At 42.4% G+C, this 18,815-nt stretch overlaps 1 pseudogene; it reads left to right on the forward strand.

Moving 5' to 3' along the window:
* The first annotated feature begins 7,959 nt into the window (after window positions 1–7,959).
* On the forward strand, window positions 7,960–8,267 carry LOC133761148 (enhancer of rudimentary homolog; annotated as a pseudogene).
* The last annotated feature ends 10,548 nt before the right edge of the window (window positions 8,268–18,815 follow it).

Consider the following 18,815-nt stretch of genomic DNA (forward strand, 5'->3'; position numbering starts at 1 on the left):
GCCTTTTATTTAGAGGATAATTGTAAGCACAGGCTCAAACACAGCATGCAGCATGGTAAGATTTAAAATTATTTAGAAAGTGAGAAGAGCACACAGGAGCATGAGGGCTTTCTTAAGGGAGAGAAGGCCAAAAGGGTAAATGAGGACCTTCATACCAGTCATTGCAGGAGTCCATGAGGAGAGAGGGATCAGGAGCAAGTGAGAGGGCACATAGGCAAAAGAGAGTGGGCGGGCCCAGCACTCTACAGGCCTCTTACTCATTTGCAAAAGGGGAGTGGTTACGGAGTCTGATTGACAGGTGGGTGGATACAGGTGAGAGTACATGGGGGCAGGGGGGATGTGGTCTCCAGTTCATGAACCTAGTCTAGCTCCCTGATTTGTCCCATATCAGTCCCAACTATGTCTTCAAAATGACACATTTCAAGGAGGGAAAAAGTACTTGCAGTTACAAGTTTTCTAGGGTAAGTGCTCTAAGAAAATGATCACATTTTGGGTGTGCTACACTCAGATGGTACTCTTCAATAGTCAAGAAAAGTAATTATTTATCAAAATCTTGCTAATGCTGTGTTGATTGAGGCCTCATGTGGGACTTTTGGAAGCTTCTCCAATTCTGTTGGCTTGACCTCTGCTTTTTCCTTCATTCACTCATCCTTTTAACTATATCCTCTTAGATATTCATTGTTGAGTTTTGGTTGCACAATTAAGGGTAGTGTTACTATTGTTACCTTTAGTACTTGTACAGCAGCTATGCCCAGCTCCTACTGATGCAGGGAGCAGACTTTGGATACTTGGGCTTTTTGCTGTTTTCTGAAATTGCCAATCATCGTATCTGTGACAAGCAGAGGGTTTCTTGTATCTGTGTTGCCTATGATAGAAACAGACAGGCAAATAGTTTTGCTATCCAGAGAATTAAAATGAGGTTATTCTCAGATTCTTCTTTCTCATCTTTCAGTTTCTTGTACTTAGGGCAATTTGTCTATTCTCAGCACCCTGATTGGTACAGACTAGGGCCAGGTGAGTTGGTAATGTTGAATTGCTCCCATGCTCATGATTTCATTAAGTTTTGGTGGGAGTAGCAGAGGGACTGTAATGATGACATTGACTATTTATTTATTTGAAAGATCTACCATCTGCTGATTCATTCCCCAAAAGCCAACAATGCCGAGACTCGACCAGGTGGAAGCTGGGAGCCAGGAACATCAACTAGGTCTTCCATATGGGTGGCAAGAACCCAATTACTTGAACCATTGCTCCTGTCTCCCAGAGTCTCCTTTAGCAGGAAGCTGGAGTCAGGATCCAGAGCTGGGTGCTGAAGCCACATACCCCAATATGGGATACTGACATCTTAACCCCCAGGCTGACTACCTTCCCCAACTTGAGCATTTTGAATCTCACTACTCCAATCATTTTTTGAATGACTGACTTCATGAGAAACATGAAGTCCCCTATTTGTTGAGGACAACAAATATGAACAAGGTGCAACCTTGCTTTTTCATCTGGGGGCTTACATTCTAGTGGAAGAAATCATGCAGACAGCACACAACTGACTATGCAGTTCATTTCATTGTGAGTCTAGATTTGAGCCCTTTCACAAACAAGAAAATTGTTTTAGGCTAATATCTACGCTTTGATGAGAAAGGTAGTTCCCCCAAGTTGATCATCTAAGGCAAAATAAAAAATCTCATAGTTAAAAATATTTCTTAATGTAGATGTAAGAACTACTACTACTATAGCTATGAGTTTAAACACAGAAGAAATTAAAATTAAGCTTATGTGCCTACAAATTATGAGTGCTGTGAGACAAATCTAAGGTACTTTCTTGGGGAAGGCAGGTGGATTCATCTGGCTACATGGGAAGATGTGCTGGGAAATAACATGGCACCAGCTTAGAGGAGCAACCAATGGGCAGCACCAGCTTTGGAAAGTGAAGAAGGTGTCACAGTTGGAGCCTGGGCCCAAATATTGAATTTCTTAGAAATAGATAATAATAGTGACTATGACCTTGTCTGAATAAGATCGAAGTCGGCGAACTCAAAAGGCTTCCATAGCCTTGGCAACTCATGACTAGAGCCTAGGGAGATTACTGACACCATAAAAAAGAGTGTCAAATTGTTAAGTCAACAAGAGGAGTCACTGTGTACTTACTCCTCATGTGGGATCTCTGTCCTTAATGTGTTGTCCAATGTGAAGTAATGCTATAACTAGTACTGAAACAGTATTTTACACTTTATGTTCTGTGTGGGTGCAAACTGATGAAATCTTTACTTAATATATACTAAATCGATCTTCTGTATATAAAGAGAATTGAAAATGAATCTTGATGTGAATGGAAGGGGAGAGGGAGTGGGAGATGGGATTGGTGCAGGTGGGAGGGAAGTTGGGGGGGGAGCCACTGTAATCCATAAACTTTGGAAATTTATATTTACTAAATAAAAGTTTTAAAAAAATAGTGAAGCAATAGAATGGAAAATAAGAGTGAAGTTTGGGTGATAGAATTTATACTACATAAAAACTGGGGGGAGGGGAGAGGGTTGGCAGGAACTAAGCCAAAGTAATGGAAGTTGTTATACAAGTACTTTTCCTTTTAAAACATTTTTATTCATTAATTTATCTTAAATGCAGAGTGACCGAGAGGAGAGACAGACAGAATGGGATGGCGGGAGAGCTCTCTTCCATCTGCTTTTCACTACCTAAAGCTCCAAAAGCTGAGACTGGGCCAGGCCAAAGGCAGGAGCCAGGACCCCCATCCAGGTCTCTCATGTGGGTGGCAGGGATCCAAGTACTTGGGGCATCACCTGCTGCGTTTCCAGGTGCATTGGTAGGAAGCTGGAACAGAAGCCGAGTAGCCAGGACTCAGACCCAGGCACTCCGATAAAGGATTCACATATACCAAACAGGAACTTAACCCCTTGCACCATGACACCTACCCCCATGGACTTTTCTTTGTAAATGGAATACATTTTTCGGAGCACAAAAGAGCACTTAAAACCAGTTTTATGAAGAAGTCTGCATCAAGATAGAAGAAAAATCTTTTAGGCTTCTGTTAGTACCAAATCCCATTAGTAGGATGAACGCTAATATATGAGAACTGAACATTCTGATGCCTTTTGTGCTGATCAAATTACAGCAGGATTGTCAGCTCTGGGACTACAAATAAAGAGGAACCAGACAAGGTACAGTACATCCAGAAGAGAGGAATCAGCATTGCAAACAAATTAGAAATTGTGTTGCTAAAGGAGATTTGAAGTAAATAATGATATTTAACCCATACGTGATGGGTGAGCCACAGTACCCAAATTAGTGCTCCAGCTTTATTTTGGATGTTTATGTGAGGGTGTTTTGGTGTGAGACTAATACTGAAATCAGGTGGGCCTGGCCCAGCTGACTAAAAGTCTGACTACAACAGAAGACTGCCCACCCCTAGATGACAGAGCTCTGCAGCTGGTGGTCTTTCAAGAACCAAACTGATGAGAGGAAATGCACAGTCGGGGTGTGTGTGTGTGTGTGTGTGTGTGTGATGAGAGTTTGCAAGGGAACAATTGGTGCCTGGGCAGATATAGGGTATCAGGAAAGTTTTGTGAATTTTAAGTTTGCTTTTTAAGACAGAAAAATCTGAAAGCATGTGTGTCTCTCCAATGAGAACAATATAATGCGGAAGGCTGGATGCTGTTGAGTGCAGCGCAGTAGAGCTGCCCTTCCACTGCCACACCACATCCTAGCTTTCTCACACAGGTCTGCATGCAGCAGCACTAGCATGGGGCTCTCTGAGGCTTCTTAGCACCTTTCTCTCTCACGGAGACTGACTCTCAATGCCCCCTTACTGCCCCAAGGTCATCTAATTAATGCAATAACAAAACAGAAGGCATGTCTTAATGCTGTTTATCAACACATGTACAATCCTTATAAAAGTAAACTTAGTGTGTGGTCCTCCTTCTGCCTTTTTCCTAGATAATCTCATTCATCTGCATAGCCTTAAGCACAATCTGTGTCCTAAAGAGTCACCAATTTATATCTCAGCCTCTGAGCCCCAGGCTTTCACACTAACCTCTGTGCTAGTCCTCACCTCTCTCATGCCCAGTGAGTTAGCAAGATCAGTGCACCTTTTTTTTTGTTTAAAGTGAACAAATTTCACGTAATTCAGGTATACAGATTTAATAACGTAGTGAGCGCCCCACCCCACCCTCCTTCCTGGTCCACAGTTCCACTCTTCCTCCTACTTCCTCTCTTATTCCATCTTTTAATTTTTACTATGATCTGCTTTCAGTTTACTTTATACTCATAAGGTTAACTCTATACTAAGCAATGAGTTCAACAAATAGAAGGAAAAAACACTGCTCTTCAACAGTAAAGAAAAAGGCTGTAGACAATCATCACATCTCAAAATGTGAATTTTACTCCTATATTTTTGGTACTCTATTAGCTTCGGTGCAAATCCTGATTCCCCTTTCTCCATGCACAGAACTGTTATCTACCCTGATATTCAGATTCACCAGCAGTCTATCGGTGAGCAGCCTGGCTTCTGATGAATTCTGTACTCACCATATCTCCCCTCCTTTAGGGCTTCCAGCTCAGTCATTATTGCCCCCATCATGTCCCACCTGGACCAGAAATAACCTCCTGCCTACCTGTTCCACCTCTTCTTTGAGCCAAGGACACAGACCTTGCTCAGCATAGGCTCCAGAGTGATCTTTTTATACACGGTCATGTTCTTTATAGCTTATTGCCATGCTAGCATAAAACCCATATTCCTTACCATGACACCACCTGGCAGCTGTAGAAGCCTTCAGCATCACCACCTGGAATATATCTGTTCTTGTTCCGCTTTGGTTCCTTTGCATCTGTTGTTTCTCTCACCTGGGACTATCTTTCCCAGATGTTGGCTCTTTGTTCCAGAATATTCTTTGTACAATCATTCTCTGTGCTCTAAATCTCTGCTCCAGTATCAGGATGCCTCCATAGTCATTCGCTAACCCTACAATTTCCATTTCTTGAAATCATATGATCTATTTATTAGATTGACTATTATCTATCTCCATGAAAGAATGTTGTAATTTATCAAGTGCTTTCTCTGCATCTATTGAGATTATCAAGTGGCTTTTACTCTTCAGTTTGTTAATGTGATGTATCACATTTATTGATTTGTGAATGTTGAATCGTCCCTGCATATCATGGATAAATCCCACTTGGTCCGGATGAATGATCTTTCTGTTGTGTTGTTGGATTTTATTGGCTAGCATTTTGTTGAGAATTTTTGCATTTATGTTTACTGGGGATGTTGACCTATAGTTCTCTTTCTTTGTTGTGTCATTTTCTGGCTTATGGTTATTCTAGTTTCTTAGCAAGAGTTTGGAGGGATATTCAAAATCATTTCACTGATCTTTTGTATTTTTTGTTTAAATTTTGTTTGTGCTGTTATTTTAATTATTTCTTTCCTCATAATAATTTTGGGATTGGTTGTTCTTGTTTTTTCTGTATTGTTAGATGCATTGTTAGATTGTTTATTTGATGCCATTCTAATTTCTTGATGTAGGCACTTATTGCTATAAACTTCGCTATCAGTATTTCTTTTGCTTTATCCCATGTCTTGATATGTTGTGTTGTCATCTTCATTCATTTCTAAGGATTTTTTATTTCTTTTTGATTTCTTCCTTGATCCACTGTTGATTCAGTAGCATGTTGTTCAATTTTCAAGTGTTTGCATATTTTCTAAAGATTCTTGTGTTGTTAATTTCCAGCTTCATTCCATTGTGATCAGAAAAGATACATAGTCTGATTTCATTTTTTAAAAGATTTATTATATTTATTTGAAATACAGAATTATGAGAGAGGTAGAGACAGAGAGAGGTCTTCCATCCACTGGTTCACTCCCCCAGTTGGCCGCAATGGCCAGAGCTGCACCAATCCAAAGCCAGAAGCCAGGAGCTTCTTCTGGGTCTCCCACGTGGGTGCAGGGGCCCAAGAACTTGGGTATCTTCCACTGCTTTTCCAGGCCATAGCAGAGAGCTGGATCGGAAGAGGAACAGCTGGTACTAGAACTGCTGCCCATATGGGATGCTGGAGCTTCAAGCCAGGGTGTCAACCCAATGTGCCACAGTGCCAGCCCCTGATTTCATTTTTTAAAAATTTATTGAAACTTGCTTTATGGTCTACCTTATGGTATGTCCTAGAAAAATTTCTATTAATTGACAATGAGAATGTGTATTCTGTAATTGTGGGATGAAATACTCTGTTGATATTAAGTGCATTTTGTACAGAGTGTAGATTTACTCTCTGTTGTTTCTTTGTTGATTTTCTGTCTAGTTGATTTGTCTGTTGATGAAAGTGGGGTGTTGAAGTTCTCCATTTTTATTATATTGGAGTCTATTTCTCCCTTTAGATCCATTAACATTTGTTTTAAATAGCCAGGTGCCCTGGCATTGGGTGCACATACATTTATTATAGTCATATTTTCCTGTTGAATTTATCTCTTAATCATTACATAATGCTCTTCTTTGTCTCTTTTAACAATTTTAGTGTTGAAGTACATTTTGTCTGATTTAGGATGGCTACACCTGCTTTTTTTTCTTTCTGTGAGAATATCTTTGTCCCTCCTTTCACTTTTTTTTTATTTGACAGGTAGAGTTATAGACAGTGAGAGAGAGAAACAGAGAGAAAGGTCTTCCTTCTGTTGGTTCACTCCCCAAATGGCTGTTATGGCCAGCACTGCGCCGATCCGAAGCCAGGAGCCAGGTGCTTCTTCTTGGTCTTTCATGCGGGTGTAGGAGCCTAAGCACTCGGGCCATCCTCCACTGCCCTCCCAGGACACAGCAGAGAGCTGGACTGGAAGAGGAGCAACCGGGACTAGAACCGGTGCCCATATGGGATGCCAGCGCTGCAGGCAGAGGATTAACCAAGTGAGTCACGATGCCAGCCCCCCATCCTTTCACTTTCAGTCTGTGTGCATTTTTGCTGGTGAGGTATGCTTCTTGCAGACAGCAAATAGATGGGTCTTGTTTTTAATCCATTCATCCAGTATGTATCTTTTAATTGGAGAATTTAGGCCATTTACATTCAAGGTTATTATTGATATGTAATGACTTGACCCTGTCATTTTTCCATATATATTTCTGTTGTTTACTTTGTAGTTGCTTTGCACTGTTATCATGATATTTTCTGCCTTCACATTCTTTTATAATGATGACTATTGTTCTGTGTAAGGCTGGAAAGTGGTGACAAATTCTTTCAATTTCTGTTTGTTCTGGAAGGTCTTTATTTCACCTCATTCATAAGTGAGCTTTGCTGGGTACAGTATCCTGGGTTGACAAGTTTTTTTCTTTTAGGACTTGGACTATGTCTCTCCATTCTCTCCTAGCCTGTAGGGTTTCTAATGAGAAATCAGCTATCAGATCTAACTGGAGAGCCTCTGAAAGTAATCTGCTTCTCTCATGTACATTTTAGAATCTTTTCTGTATGTTTTATTGTTGGAAGCTTGATTATAATGTGTTATGGTACCCATCTTTTCTGGTCATGTCTATTAGGATTTCTATGTGCTTCCTTTCCCTTTCTTCCTCCAAATTAGGGGAGTTTTCTGCTATTATTTCACTGAATAGACTTTTTAATCCATTCTCTCTTTCCAAACCTTCAGGAACTCTTTAAGACCCATTTGTTAGGCCATTTGATAGTATCCCATAAATCTTGAACCCTGTTTTCAGGCTTTCTCATTTTTCCTTCCTTTTTTGTATTACTGAGATATTTCCAAGGTTCTTGTCAGGTCTTCTCCTCTTGGGATGAGGGACTATTTGCAGTGGTATCCAGTAAGCACTTAATAAGGCTATTATACCAAGTCAAATGCTGTGTAGCCAATGTTGGTACAAGTCTGGAACTACTTGTCTGAAAATTTTGGATTATACTAGGAATTTAGGGCTAAGCTCATTGGCAGTGGTGGTATCAGCAGCAGGTATAAAAAAAGAGTTTGGCAAGATGTCTCACACCATTTTGCTGGCCTACCAAAAGGCCAGAGGCAGAACTTAAACTGACAATGAATCTGTGAATGAACGCATGGAAGGTGTTTGTAAAATGTGTGAGGAATGTCTGAAAAGAATGAATCCCAACAGTGTGTCTATCACATATGATATCAGTGAGCTGTTTGATTTTATAGATGATCTGGCAGACACAGCTGCCTTGTTCACTGGTCTTATACCCAGACATGCCAGCCTTCTAACAAATATTGGATCAAACAGAAGCTCTACCTGCTCCTCCCCTGGCAGGCCCAACAGCTGGGAAAATAATGGAGTTGGAAGCATTAGGGGGACAGGGGTGGGCTAGGAACACAGGTGTGTACAGTGTGCTATAGTGGGAGTTTTGTACTATGGTGATCCTGCTTCCATTGGTTATACTGTAGCCAAGACTGAATGTATTAGGTGAAGTGTGAGAATCTTGTTCAGTTTGAAAGCCTCATTGCCACTCTTTTCTTTTCTTTTTTCCTTCTTTTTAACTTGAACATCTTTATGAGGATTTAGATGGAAGTGTTTTTTGTCAGTTAATGTCTCCAGAGCTTCAGACTGTTGAGATCTGCTTTGTAACAGTCACTGTACTGACCCTTCAAGATGGGCAGGGAAAAGGCTCAGTTTAGTTACATCCTTAAGGCAAACACTTCGTGGAAATCAGGGCTCTTTAGTTATAAAAAAGTTAGGAATTCAGAATTTTTGGAGTTTAAGAAGCAAAGTTGCTGTTTTTATTGTATGTTAAGTAACAACACCAATGGTATATGAAGCACCCCATTAACAAACCGTTAGTAATTACGGCAAAAATATAATATCCACACTAAGTAGCATATATAAAATTATCAGTGGCTCCACATCACCCTCTATACTTTTTTGCCACCAAAGGAGTTCAGGGCAGAAAAGATTTTGTTTCCAACCGAACTTCCAGGAGCTCTCTATGGATTTTGAAATTATGGCCTATGCATGATATACCCTCACCTTCCAAGAACGAAAATCACTGCAACATTGAGATAGATGCACATCCTCATAAAACGAACAGGCATTATGGCGATGGATGCAGTAGGAAGTGGCTGACGTCAGCTGAGAGATGAGTCAGCCCGGGAGTGCGAATGAGAGCCACATGAAAGTAATGAGGCTGGAGATGTGCTTTAGGTGAAGGACCCTCTACAAAAGCCGAAACCTCCCCAGCCTGGATCCAAATTCTGTTTCCTATTACATTTCTGCTGCCAAAATAGCTCTTTGAATTTGGTGCTTAGAAGGATTTAGAGAGACTAAAAATTGCAGCATTTCCTACAGAGCTATTTGTAAGAGGAAAGCAATGGAGGTAGAGAAGTGGGTTGTTGAGAATAATAGGGTGAACTTGAAAAAGGAAAAAAAAGTGAGGATTAAAATAAGGGCAATCTCATATTGAAATTTCTCAAACTCAGTTTTCTCTAAGGAGTTCTACTCTCATTTTTCTTAAGGGAGAGCAAATTAAACTTTTAAAATTACACACATCACATCACATCACATCACATCACATCACATCACATCACATCAGACACACACACTTTTGGAGAGAAATAGCTAAAGTGCAAGATTTCCACTCACCAGGTAATCTCTGTGGCCTTCTTGTTAGCCCTCTAATTAGCTGCTTTGCAGCTAATTAAACTTAAGAAAACTAGTGAACTTCCAGAACAGCCTGAGAAAGATGAGTATAAACATCTGCAGTCTAACTTTTGAACATCATAGTGTCTGTTAAAAACCTTGTATTGGGGCTGGTGCTGTGGCCTAATGGGTAAAGCTGCTGCCTGCAGTGCCAGCATCCCATATGGGTGCTGGTTTGAATCCTGGCTGCTCCACTTCCAATCCAGCTCTCTGATGTGGCCTGAGAAAGTAGAGGAAGATGACCCAAGTGCTTGGGCCCCTCCATTCATGTGGGAGACCCTGAGGAAGCTCCTGGCTCCTGGATCTGGATCGGCCCAGCTCTAGTCATTGCATTCATTTGGGGAGTGAACCAATGGATAGAAGACTCTCTCTCCCTCCCTTTCTCTCTCTCTCTCGCTCTCCCCCTCTCCCTCTCCCTCTCTCTCTCTCTCCCCCCACCCTCTCCCTCTCCTTCTCTCTCTCTCTCTCTCTCTCTCTCTCTCTTTCTCTCTCTCTCTCCTTCTCTCTCTCCCTCTCTCTCTCTCTCTCTCTCGGCCTCTGCCTCTGCCTCTCCAAAAGCCCTGTATGTTAGCTCATAACCAAGGTAGGAGTAGGAGTAGGAAGTCTCTTCTCCAGTAGTCAGTGCACATGTAAAGATTTTGTGTGTGTGTGGAACTGCGTTTGGGAGCCATGATCCATTTCCTCGTCTTCACATATTGGGTTGCTTTTAGATGCTTGGTTCTCTCCATTCTTAACGTGCTAATTCTTTGATTACTACTAGGAGGGAACCAACTGGCTGTTAAAATAGAGAGTCATGTTCCTTTCTAGTACCATATTACGGCATCATAAAGTCCCCAAATTGAAAGCATCCTAGCAAAGGTTATTTGTTATTGATTCCTTTGAATTTATAAAATTAATTTTATTGATCTTAATTTCCTCTTCCTTGTAAATTGTGCTGATTGGTCCTAGAGCTGTAGTTTGGACCAGCACCAACTAAGCCTTATCTTCTTTTACTTGATATGTTTCACTATCTGAGGAAATTCATCACTTATCCCCTAGGCGATGTTTTTTGCAAAATAAAAACTTCTAAGTCTGGGGCCAGGGCTGTGGCACAGTGGATTAAGCCACAGTCTGCAGTGCTGCCTCCCACATGGATGCCGGTTTGTATCCTGGCTGTTCCACTTCTGGTCCAGTTCCCTGCTAATATGCCTGGGAAAGTTGCAGAAGACGGCCCAAGTACTTAGGCCCTGAACCCATGTGGGAGACCTGGAAGAAGCTCTTGGCTCCTGGTTTGGCCTATCGCAGCTCTGGTTTTTGTGGCCATTTGGTGAGTGAACCAGCAGATGGAAGATTCTGTCTCTCTCTCTGTCTCTGTCTCTCTCTGTCTCTCTCTCTCTCTACCTCCCATCTCTGTAACTCTGCCTTTCAAATAAATAAATAAATCTTTTTTTTTAAAAAAGACTACTAAGTCCAATTTGGGGGCCATTGTTCTCCTTTTTCAGATCTTGGGAGCACTTTAAAGCATTGGGAAGCAGCCCTTTGTAACTGCATGATTACGTGTGCAGCAAACTGTGGAACAGGATGGAGGTCGCACGGATGTTTCTGATAATGCTGGAGAGACAGCCCAGCTGATTCTGGAGTGTTTTTTTTAAAAAAAAATTATTTTATTAATTTGAAAGACAGCATTACAGAGAGAGGCAGAAACAGAGAGAGAAGTCTTCTATCTGCTGGTTCACCCCCCAGATGGCTGCAACAGCCAGAGCTGCACCAATCCGCAGCCAGGAGCCAGGAGCTTCTTCCGGTTTTCCCACATGGGTGCAGGGGTTCAAGCACTTGGGCCATCTTCTGCTGCTTTCCCAGGCCACAGCAGAGAGCTGGATCAGAAGAGGAGCAGCCAGGACTAGAGCTGGCGCCCATATGGGATGCCGCGCTTCAGTCCGGGGCTTTAACCTGCTGTGCCACAGTGCCGGCCCCTCTGGGGTGTTCTTACTAGGAATGCATCACGAACATTTTGTATTTGAAAATTATATACCAGAACTAGGGGCTTTCTTATGAGTGCCACAAAATTTGTCCCTTCTAGTCTGAATAGCCAGAAAGAAAATTTGCAGTTGGTATTTTCTGAAAACTGACTTACTTGGTTCAGAGTTCAGGAGTTTCCATCACCCCTACCTTTTCTGCAGATGTGTGTCTACTAGAATTTGTTCTTCATCAGAGAGCCTCCTCCGACAACAGGCATATCTTTTTGTATAACTTTATTGAGTTATGTTTTGCGTAGCATATGTAAATGTACAATGAAATGAGTTTTAGTATCCTTACAGTACTACTATCACCACAATCTCATTTTGGGACACTTGCCTCGCTATGAAATGAAACCTCTTGCGCTTACTTTGAGTGAGGACCTCCTTGGAAAAGTCCCTTCTTCCTATTTTTGCCAGATGATGACATCAAGGTGCAGAGAGGATCCACAGTCTCTGCTCCTTGTTTCACAGGGTCCACAGCGCTTGACCACAGGAGTGCTTGCTTAGTGTTAGATGATTAGCATTTGATTACATCTGTGCAGTGTTCTGTCCTCCTCTCTCCTAGGCTCATCAATAATTGGGTCTGGACTCTTACTCTTATTTATAATTTAATATCTCCAAGTTGTTCTTTATATCGTCTAGCTAAAATTACTCCTGCTCCCTTTTAGGTTTAATTAATAAAATGGCCTCTTTGTTGATAAAGGCTTTTCTGATTCATATTCCATGCCTATTTGCTTGGAGGGAACAAATTTGCTCCTAAAAGCTGACCTGTAAAGATATCAAGAGGCTGGCACAAAAATGAAGCCCAGAGCTTGGGGTAGGGCCTCATAATTTCTGTTCCGTCTGGTGTATAAATCTACCCCTCTCCCAAAAACATATTAATAGGAGCCTTCTAAGCATTTTTTAAATCTGTACAAAATGACTCTATCACATGAGAGATTATGAGGAAATACAAAAAAAGTCAAGTGTTGGACCATTTTCTGACATGCTCAGGGATGTCTAAAGGCAAAGGACTCAGTAATGGTGCCTCCCCACTCTTATTCCTGATCCTGAGCCTGTCTCTTTCTTGTCTTCTCTGTTGAAGTGGACATCTCGGGATGTGGTGTTGTTTTTAGCCCTTGTATATACTCCTGTGGGATTCTGGTCTTTCTCCTTTTTACTTGTTTAATATTATTGTTCAGTGCTGCATTAAGCCTGTGATTACAGAATGGATTGAAATTATATTTTTAAAATATTTAAAAAATGAACAAAGGAGGGGAACTGAGAGAGGGAGGGAAGTATAGTTATCTTCTTAGAATTGTACCTATGAAATACATGAAATCTGTTTTTTTTTTTTTTTTTTTTTTTTGACAGGCAGAGTTAGACAGTGAGAGAGAGAGACAGAAAGGTCTTCCTTTTTCCTTTGGTTCACCCTCCAAATGGCCGCTACGGCCAACGCACTGCACCGATCCGAAGCCAGGAGCCAGGTGCTTTCTCCTGGTCTCCCATGTGGATGTAGGTTCCAAGGACCTGGGCCATCCTCCACTGCCTTCCCGGGCCACAGAAGAGAGCTGGACTGGAAGAGGAGCAACTGGGACAGAACGGGCGCCCTAACCGGGACTAGAACCCAGAGTGCCGGCGCCGCAGGCGAAGGATTAGCCTAGTGAGCCGCGGTGCTGGCCTAAATCTGTTATCTTTATATTAATAAAAATAAAAGGCCAGGTATGGCTTGATCATCTAGGAGCTGTTTGAGTATGTGACAATTACTCTACTGTGAGGGAAAAGTCATGTTAACAACAGGAAGGTGGGGACAGGGAGAAGCAGAGTAAGAACTGAAGAGAAAGTGGAGACAGTTCTGGGGAAATGGGAGAGGCTCACTCCAGGGGAATGCGACTCCAGGCTGGGATGAAGACAAGAGGAAGGTAGCACTGGACACTGGGGCTGGGGGCCGAGAGGCTGGGGGACCGAATGGCCTCACGGAATATGTATGATGGTTTCCTGCCACTGTGAGCTGCTGGTTGCTGTGCTGCCTGGGCGTGAAGGGCAGCTTTTTTGTACTTTTGGTGAAGAGCCAGGAAGAATAGCATTGGAAACTATCAGACAACAAAATCTTTAGACACATCTTCCAGGGATTAAGGCTTCAAAATTTGAGAAAGCAAAATTAGTAAATACAAAAAATGCCAGTCTGGCACTGGAAGGTGAAGAATTCCTCTGCTTTGGTGCCAAGCATCCTATTCTCAAGCAAGTGGAGCTCGGGAAGTTTTCTTCTCTTATAACCCTCTCCTCTATTTTTGTGTATTCCTCAGGACTGGGAGTCAGCTTTCGCCTTACGTTCGCTCTCCCCTTCAAAGCTGTAGGATCAAACTAATGTATTCCATGACATCTTATTGTGCGCGTATATGTGCTAGAAGTAAAACTTGCTGGTGGATTTTCTGTTTTTATTTATATCTGCTACTGGCTCCAGTGACTTGTTCTGACATGGTTTTTGTCTCTAAAAGAAATTCACGGCCAGAGCACCACTACATCGTCGCTGTCACTGTCGAGCTGCAGGTGTTGTAGCTTTTCCAGCTGGAGTGTGCGGACGGGTCACCTGAAAGTCCCGTGGAAGTGTAGTTTCTGTTTGGCAGGTCTTGGGAGGTAGGGGCCTGGGATTCTGCATTTCTAAGAAATCCATCATGTGGTCAGTGCTCTCTCTGGGAGCCACACTTTATGCGCCAAGTTCTTGTAGGCACTGTGGGATGATGAACCAGACAGGGCCAAGTAATGCAGGTTTTCTCAAAGCCTGGCTTTTCCAGCACCTTGTTTTGCGTGAATTGGGGCATGTTTCCCATCAGGCTCAATGGGTGGATATATTCTAGGACAGGCCTGCTTGGAGAAAAGATGCCATCTTTCCTTTATGTTACTGGTTTTTAAATAGATTCATGGCTGGCGCCGTGGCTCAATAGGCTAATCCTCTGCTTGTGGCGCTAGTCCTGGTCGGGGTGCCGGATTCTGTCCTGGTTGCTCCTCTTCCAGGCCAGCTCTCTGCTGTGGCCCAGGAAGGCAGTGGAGGATGGCCCAAGTGCTTGGGCCCTGCACCTTCATGGGAGACCAGGAGAAGCACCTGGCTCCTGGCTTCGGATCAGCGTGGTGTGCCGGCCACAACAGCCATTGGGGGGTGAACCAATGGAAAAGGAAGACCTTTCTCTGTCTCTCTCTCTCACTGTCAAAATAAATAAAGGAAGACCTTTCTCTGTCTCTCTCTCTGCCTGTCAAAATAAATAAATAAATAAATAGATTCAGCATGGGGTTGTACGTTTGGTGAGAAATGAATGTAACCCTGGGGTATTGCTAAACCCTGGATGTTTTGCCTGCAGCAGGTAGATAAGGCCCCCATTGGCGGCACCACCTCATTTCACTGCCATTCCATCTCCCGGGGCAGTGGAGAGTGGAGTATTTGTGAACTCAGGAAGGCATGGAGACTCTTAGGAAGCAGCTGCAACGTTTCTCTCCTTCCAAGGTACATAGGTTTATTTCTTTATTTGTATTTGAAAAGCATGCGTGCACGCACACACACACACACACGTCTTCTATCCAGTGGTTAGGGCTGGGCCAGGCTGAAGCCTGGACCCCAAAACTCAATCTGAGTCTGTCACCTGGGGAGCAGGTATCTGCCTGCCAGGGTGCACATTAGAAGGGAGCTGGAATCGGAAGCGGTGTTGGAACTCAAGCCCAGGCGCTCTGGTATGGGATGCGGGTGTCAAGCAGCAGCATCATAACTGCTGTGGCAAACACCGGCCCCTCCCTCCCCTCCTCACGCCATCTTCAGGGACCCGAAGGCTCTGGGAAGACAGGATGAGTTCTCTCCATTTAAAAATGCTTATAAAACCTCATCATCTATGCAGACCCTTTGTGTGAATCGTATATGGCTGTTCTAGGGTTCTGTGGTTACAGTGGGCTAGGCTTCCTGCTTAACAATGGGTTTTATTTGACATTTAATATTTCCATTTGCAAATCATATCAGGCTTAAGTCCTAGCAAATGTATATGCTACTTTTACCTTTCATTGATGCAAAAATAAACGGAAATGTTTCAAAGATCTTACTAAAATGATTTGATCTCCTCAATGTTAACATCCTTTGCCACACAATTCAGGAAGCTGAAAATTTCTTTGTAATTAGTTTATTTGTTCACATATGATGTTTTCCTGTCATCTTGGAAGAATTATTTAGGGATGTGGGATCCGTATCTGATATATTGATTGCTGGACTTAAACGAATGAGAACATATTATACTTAATACAGTCGTCAGACTTCATGCACTGACCTGAGACATTAACTACCACATGGTGCATTCGTTCCCAAAGCTGTTGTGTCAAATAACATTTTCTGGAAATAACAGCATTGTAAATTATGGTTTCTTATTGGTCTCTGCAACATGACCCTAGGGTACTTTGATTGCTGTGGAGAGTGACACTTAAAATAGAATGCAATATAATTTTAGATTGCCTGTTGAAGATTTCTGATTCCTTATTATAACTTTGGAAATAACGTGTCAGTAGACTCCTTTCAGCTGAAACTCTTTTGGTATTTTTAAAGTGATTGATCACATTAATCACTTTAGCTATTTCTACTGAGACAAAAAGAAGAGGTAAATTTGAAAAAAAAAAAGTTACTGAGTGATGTCTTTCTGTAGCCAGGGAATCCACTGGAGGTCATGGTATTCTCCAATAGGTTGTGAGTGATAAAGTCAAAGCTATTCTGTGCCCCAGAAAGAAGGGATCTCACGCGTCTCCCCATTGCAGAATAGCTGTCAGAATTCAGGAACTGAAAACAAGTCCTTAACCACAGCTGGTTTTCCGTGGTCTTGCTCTTGAACTGGTGAGGTCATCCTAGCAGGCAGGGGAGATGGCTGAGTGAGGACTCGATGGCATCCAGGTGCTGGGTGAGCTGTCATATCCTCTTTTCCACCAGTGGATGATTGGATTATGCTTTTCTTTTAGCAGCCTCTACTGCTGTCTTCTAGGCACCAAAGGCATTCACTTCCAGGACCCCTGTCAGGGAGATTGGAGGGAGCTGGCTCCCAGAGGAACCCCAGGTTCATTCCTGGCCTCATTTCCGTGAGTGCTTACCACCATTTAATTTAATTCGCAGTAGTCTGTGTAGTTGCCTACATTGATGGAAAATGTGTTTAAGATAACGTTTCCTGATTTAGTAAATTGTAAGTGATAGTTTGCAGAGGATTAGAAAAATGGAATACTCTTTAATCAAATAAATGTGAACCCAGGCTTGATGAATACAGGTGCCATTAATCCAGCCTGGGTTATTTATGCAAGGAAACTCATTCCTGGGGAGAGAGACCACATTGCTGAAGGCCAGGCTCATAAAGTGACAGCAATTTGGCACTCTCCTCACTGCACTGTGTCAGAAACAAAGGAAACAAATGACCAAAGCCAAACAACAACAACAGGAAAACTTTATTTGTTTTCCACTGGGTGTGATTCTGGGTCTGAAGTGCTCATGGGAGGGTCTCAAGGAGAGAAAGACTTTTCTCTGCAGGAAGCAGCTGCCTGCCTGTCCACTTCAGAACCGAGGTTGGTATGTGTTGCAGGTGGAGAGGGAGGGCTGCAGGTGGGGGCACCATCCGAAGGCAGAGTTTCTCTGAGAGGCACTGGACGCCCGGAGCAGCCAACAGCCAGCTTTACAGACGCACATTGTCAATTTACCACAAATGTGCTTTAATTCCCATTCCTAGAGCTTTCTGCGTAGCAGCATTTCAACCAACTGTGAATGCATGTATACTGTTGAATCTGTCTCAGCAGTTATACTATGGCCCTTAAGAGTTGTAACTCCGATTTCTGAAAATGAAATTGAATATAAAATACTGTTAAGGGAATGACTTATTTAAAGCATCCCAGTGAAATGTCTTTTAACAAAGTGAGGAACTGCTCCCTAATTGATCTGTTTCATAAGCATATGGAATGCACTTAAAATGACATAAATGTAAGATATTGTATCAAATACTTTAAAAAATAATAAAAGCTTAAGCTTCCATTCCACTAATTTCTCAGTGAAAAATTTTAAAGATTTATTTATTTATTTGAAAGTCAGAAAGAGAGAGAGAGAGAGAGAGAGAAGCAGAAAGATCTTCAGCCTGCTGGTTTGCTCCCCAGATGGCCACAATGGCCAGGGCTGGACTAAGCTAAAGCAGGAGCCAGGAGCTTCTTTCAGGTCTCCCACATGGGTAACAGGGACCTAAAAACTTGGGCCATCTTTCACTGCTTTCCCCAGGTCATTAGCAGAGAGCTGGATTGGAAGTGGAGCAGCCGGGACATGAACCAGCACCTACTGGGGATGCCAGCATTGCAAGGCAGCAGCTTTACCTGCTACAGCACAACACCAGCCCCCTATTCAGCGAATCTTATAAGCAATTGTTTTGTATAATTTAGGTCAGATAAATCAAGTAGGAACTATAGATATTGTCATTGTCTTTATGATAGTTGTATGTTACTTGCTTATGGAGGTTACTGTAGAGCTAGCCAGAGGATGCATATACACTGTACACCATAAATAATGTCTTTCTAGAAAAAACACACCTACAGCCGGCACAGGGGACACTTGTTCATTAACGGTAAAAGCACCTGAATATGGCATTCACTTATTAATGGATTTTTACTGCTGCCTGAGGTCAACATTTTCTGCAGTACTAATGATTGAAATATATCTCACAGGAAATCAAGTAAGGTCACACAAAGAATATGAAATCTGCACACCTAGCTGCTCTTGGGGGGTCCCTGGTTCCCTCCAGATATAGCCAACAAGCCTTTTTATTATCACTGATAATTAGCTTTCAGAAATAAGCTGAGAAGGGTGAGTAACTGTAGACATGCTACTGGGATTTAGCTTTCAGTTTTTTTCAATTTCCATGGTGGCCAGTGTCCTTCATGTATCTGGTCTTCCCAGCACTGGTGAAGGGAACCAGGAACCCACAACTTGCTATTCAGAATGCAAAGAATATTGTAGTGACAATTGGGAATAATGTCAGCTTCCAGTCATTAAAAGGACTGACTTAAAAGGAACAAAAGTAATTTTGGCCTTTTGACTGAAATCAAGTGTAGTATCTCTTCTTATCATTTTAAAAGGAACAAAAATGAAAGGGTGAGAGGGAGGGAAGAAGGGAGTGAAAAAGAGAACAGGAGGAAGAAAAAGAAAAAGAGCCAGGAAAACACCAGT

The sequence above is a fragment of the Lepus europaeus genome, chromosome 5, assembly GCF_033115175.1.
Source record: "Lepus europaeus isolate LE1 chromosome 5, mLepTim1.pri, whole genome shotgun sequence".
NCBI lineage: Eukaryota > Metazoa > Chordata > Mammalia > Lagomorpha > Leporidae > Lepus > Lepus europaeus.